Raw genomic sequence first — 5,970 nt, 5'->3', positions numbered from 1 at the left:
TAATGTCAAATGCCCAAGACGACAACGAGGGATGGCAGACCTCCCAGCGAAAGACAAAGCTCCGACCTGACCGCAACCGCAAACAGGTCAACCAGCATTCATCCGGGTATATCCCCCTTCACCTCCGCCCAAAGAGATGCCACGTCGTTGTCCACAACCTGCATTCCTCAGTTACTGAAGATGCCATCAGGCTCCGGGTTAGGGATATAACAGGATCAGACCCTCTCATTCTTCATAGCCTCAAGTGTAAGACAGTAGGTCAAGTTGCATACAGGGTTTCCTGTTTATTCCATCATCGAGAGCTCCTGGTAGGCAAAAACTTCGGCCCAGGAGCATATGTGTCCTTTTATGATCATAAAAGAGATCGCCCTCTCCCCGCGACCCTAGTCCCCCGAAGTCACCTACGACAATCAGCCTCCCCCGTCAACGGCCCAGCACCAACTACTCCAACGCCCCCTGAGATTTCTGCTCTTATCTCCAAAAGTCGACGAAATTCATGGAGTCATTAAGTATTTTGTCTTGGAACATATACGGGATCAAGCGGAATTTACCTGTCCTTAATGAGTTCTGCAATGATTTCCGTGGCATTATTGCACTACAAGAAAACTTACTCCTCCCACATGACCTGGCTATCAGTGATTCGGTTCATGTTGATTATAACAGTTTCTCTATCTCGTCGATGGTTACTCACGACTAAATCCTTCAAGGTCGTCCGAAAGGAGGTCTCTCATTTCTATGGCATAGATCTCTGGACAAGTGCATGAAACCAGTGACGTATCAAACTGACAGACTTCTCGGCCTGCAAGTAACGATTGAAGGTAAAACCATATTAGTGACTAATGCATACTTCCCCTGGGAGTGCCAGTCAAACTTTGATCAGTATTGTATATTACTAGGAGAAGTCTAAGGTATTATTAATGATACCACCGCTGACCATATGTGCATAATAGGAGACTTTAATGCGTACCCATCCAGACTTTTCTATAATGAATTACAGCGTCTCTGTTCTCAACAATCTCTTCAAACTAGCGATGTTGCCATCCTGCCTCCTTCGTCCTTTACGTACATGCAAAACAGAAATAATATGCCCATCACATCCTGGATTGATCATTGTATTACCACTGACTGCCTGCATAGCTCTATCACTGAATGTATTATACGATACGACCTTTCGTCTGCATTCGATCACATACCCATACAGATCACATTTCACACACCCTCCCTCCCGGCAGTACCCACCCACAGGGAGAGGCTACCTTCCATCTCATGGGATTTCTCCAACCTCCAAAAATCCACTGCATTCAAACGCTTATCTGAAAGTAATCTCCGCTCAATAATTCAACCTGCTGAAGCCCTGCTCTGCAATAATCCTAATTGCCGCAACGAACATAAAACCAAACTGAAGGAATTATACGTAAATATCATAAATGCCCTACAAAGCTCAGGAAGAGACACGTTTAGACTCTCTAGAGGTAACCATCGAAACATACCTGGTTGTAATGACTTAGTTAAAGACCTCTATGCACACTCTCGAGAAATGTTCCTTCTTTGGAGGAACGATGGTAGCCAGAGAGAAGGTCGCCTCGCTCTTCAGATGAGACAAGCGAGAGCCCAGTTCAAACTTGCTCTCCATCAGTGTCGCAGCAACGAAAATCAGCTATGAGCCGATGCACTGTCCAGAAAATTGACCAACCATGACTTCCCCCATCTTTGTAAAGATATTAATTCACTAAACCCAAAGTCAAACAAATTATCCCAACGAGTAGGGGATGCAATTGGCGAAGAATCCATCGCAAGAATGTGGGGGGATTACTTCAGTACCATCCTAAATTGTATAAATGACCAAGATACCCGGAATGAAGTGGATACTCTCATCAATGTTAATATGGATTTTCAATATATTGACCGTATCTCCCCGAGTGACATGTGCGAGGCTATCAAGAAATTACCTAATAACAAGGCTCCCGGCTGCGATGGCCTTCCTGCCGAGGCTTTCAAATTCTGCCACCCTATAATTTATATCCTATTTTCTGCACTATTTAATGCCTCTATATTACACCAATATCTCCCCGAAACCCTGCTACTTGTCCACTTAATACCTCTCATAAAAAACAAACTGAAGGATGCCAGTGACCCAGGAAACTACCGCCCCATCGCCATTACAACAATTTCATCGAAAATATTTGAATCTCTTCTGTTCCGTCGCCTTGCACCATTTCTCCACACCGCAGACAATCAATTTGGTTTTAAGACTAACCACACGACTGACACCTGTATATATATTCTAAAGGAGTTATTGAATTTCTATATATCCTCGGCCTCCCCTGTCTACTTATGTTTTGTAGACGTGCGGAAGGCATTTTACAGAGTAAACTATCTGAAGCTCTTTTTGAAACTACGCAAAAGGGGAACTCCTCTATATCTCATCGGTATATTATACTGTTGGTTCACAACACAACAGTTCTGTGTCAAATGGGGCAATGTTCTGTTCCAGCAATTCGGCTCATCTAACGGTCTCAGGCAAGGAGGCATCCTCTCTCCATACTTATTTAATGTTTACACAGACGACTTAAATATCAGACTGAATTCACTTCCCATTGGTTGTACGGTTAATGGCTTTACCATAAATAACCTTTGCTACGCTGACGATATGGTCCTCATCTCCCCCTCTGCCCAAGGCCTACAACATCTCATCGATACTTGCAACGCATACGCTATTGAACATGATATAATCTATAACGAATCAAAGACACAGTGCATGTCTGTCCTTCCTAGATCGCTCCGTTTCGTAGAAGATCCACATATTTACCTTCAAAACCATCAGCTGGAATTTGTCAATGATTTTCCTTACCTCGGTCACATCATTACAAAAGATTTAAAGGACACATCTGACATTGAAAACAGGCGACGTAAATTGTGTTGTCTAGGGAACATGGTAACGAGAAGATTTGCCTTCTGCCGCCAAGATATCAAAAAACTCCATTTCAAACCTACTGCTATAACGTATATGGCTGCTCGCTATGGGCAAACTATACGTGAGAATCGATGAGACGTATCACAGTCATTCACAATGATATCCTAAGGCGCCTCACCAATACCCCGAGGCACCAATCAGCTTCAGCGATGTTTGTTGAAAATAGACTGGATAACCTAAAAACCATCATTCGTCGCTCTATTGCAAGTCTCACCTCCCGCCTACGATCTAGTGAAAATCCCCTAATTCAAAATGTGCTTGCAAGTGCAGCGAGAATAAAATCCAAAATGTGGGAAACCTGGAATACGGAAGCGTCAGTACAATGAATTGTATTCACTAATATTTGATAATGTGGCTATGCCAAATCTTCACCACTAAATAACTTTGGTATGATTACCAGTATTGTTATGATAACGTGTTTTATCATGTTACATCTTTGTTGTCTGGATGTACTGTATTTCCTTCACACCCCTGCTCAGTGACTATAAGAAATTAATTCTAAACCTAATTTCCGGTAATAAATTGGGAGAGATAGAGAGAAAGAGAGAGAGAGATATCATATATATATATATATATATATATATATATATATAATATATATATATATATATATATATATATATATATCCATAGAGAGAGAGAGAGAGAGAGAGAGAGAGAGAGAGAGAGAGAGAGAGAGAGAGAGAGAGAGAGAGAGAGAGAGAGAGAGAGCTATGTGATACTACATCTGACTGAGGAAATTATTAAAATCATATCTGTTGTAAAAACTAAATAAATTTGACAAAATGCGTATTAATCTGTGTGCGTTTGCTAAGGGGAACAAATCAAGAGTAAATTTAACTTAATTACTTTCACTTCATATTGGAGAGTAGGTATCGTATGTATCTTTTAAACAGAGAGTCTCTCTCTCTCTCTCTCTCTCTCTCTCTCTCTCTCTCTCTCTCTCTCTCTCTCTCTCTCTATATATATATATATATATATATATATATATATATATATATATATATATATATATATATATATATATATATATATATATATATATATATATATATATATATATATATATATATATACACACACACGCACACACACAATATATATATATATATATATATATATATATATATATATATATATATATATATATATATGTATATATATATATATATATATATATATATATATATATATATATATATATATATATATATATATATATACATATATATATATATATATATATATATATATATATATATATATATATATATATATATATATATATATATATATATTTATTCTCTGTAGAAGTGTGAGGTGGACGTGTTCAGAGGCGCTCCGGACACTTACGGGAATAACTATGGTCATTTACGTGCTTTCCCGTTAAAAATGTGTGTATATGTGCATGAAGTGCTGCTCTGCCTAGTGAAGTGTACCTTATCACTTGGAATCCTGTGCTTCTTGCTATAAATGAAAATTTCCCTCTAATCCAATCAGTGCCCGAAATTTCTTCCACCCTCAGTGCCATTGGCTGCTTTCGGTTCAAACAGTGAAAATAAGAAAAATAAAAAGAGAGGAGTAACGGTTTGCTCTTCGCTCAGCCTAACCACAAGGTCGACATAGAAAAAATGACCCTGAGTGTCGAGAGTGCCTCTCGTCTTTCCACCCCTCACATACAGAACAATTGTGTTTGTTTTATCAATTCTCGTTCTAACAACAGCGATCCGGAGTCCATCACAGATGTCGTGAGAAATCTTTTCAAGGAAGAAGATATCACAATTGCATATGTCTCGTGCAAAGACTATATGCCCGACGGCATTCGGAATGATCGAAATGCAAAGAGCCTTACTTCTCAGAAGAAAATCACTCTCATGTCAACATGGCTCAAAACCACAACAAATGTTACCATTTGCGCGGATAACCCATACACCCTACCTCCGGTCCAGCCAGCTGACCTCAATATAGTGACTGTACATAACACTGCAGTAAAAGCCTTGGAGTTGTCAATTTCGCTGTCAAATACCTCTGAAGATCTCCGTGCAATCCCTGATGCAATCGCTGCAATGAGGCAGCAAATCAGTGATGCTGTAGGGCAGCAAATCAGTGACACAATCGCTGAAATGAGGCAACAAATCAGTGATGCATTGGGTCACCAAATCAATGATGCCATCGCTGCAATGAAGCAGCCAATCAGTGATGCAATGGCCCTGCAAATCAATGATGCATTCGCTTCAATGGGGCTAAAAATCAATGAAATAACAAATCAAATTGGAGAGTTGAAAGGAAAATGTAATAAGTTGAATGATTCCACGGACCAACCCCAACTGCCACTTGAACAACCCTCATCTGACCCCACGCCCACCTCGGAACCACAAAACACCCGCTCTAGCCTGCCTGTTACAGGGCCAAGGATCGTTACGAAGCAAACGCCAGTTTTGGATACCACCACCTCCCCCTCCCTATCGTTAGACAGAAAAGATTCAAGAGAAGTACCATCCACTTCTACCTCTCCCCCCTCCCTCCCTGCGACTGACTCATATGCCAGGGCGCTAATGTCAAATGCCCAATATGACAACGAGGGATGGCAGACCTCCCAGCGAAAGACAAAGCTCCGACCTGACCGCAACCGCAAACAGGTCAACCAGCATTCATCCGGGTATATCCCCCTTCACCTCCGCCCAAAGAGATGCCACGTCGTTGTCCACAACCTGCATTCCTCAGTTACTGAAGATGCCATCAGGCTCCGGGTTAGGGATATAACAGGATCAGACCCTCTCATTCTTCATAGCCTCAAGTGTAAGACAGTAGGTCAAGTTGCATACAGGGTTTCCTGTTTATTCCATCATCGAGAGCTCCTGGTAGGCGAAAACTTCGGCCCAGGAGCATATGTGTCCTTTTATGATCATAAAAGAGATCGCCCTCCCCAAGCGACCCTAGTCCCCCGAAGTCACCTACGACAATCAGCCTCCCCCGTTAACGGCCCAGCACCAACC

The sequence above is a fragment of the Palaemon carinicauda genome, chromosome 6 (genome assembly GCF_036898095.1).
Source record: "Palaemon carinicauda isolate YSFRI2023 chromosome 6, ASM3689809v2, whole genome shotgun sequence".
In the NCBI taxonomy this organism is placed as follows: Eukaryota; Metazoa; Arthropoda; class Malacostraca; order Decapoda; family Palaemonidae; genus Palaemon; species Palaemon carinicauda.
The sequence above is the reverse complement of the archived record's forward strand: the minus strand, read 5'-3'. Positions refer to the sequence as shown.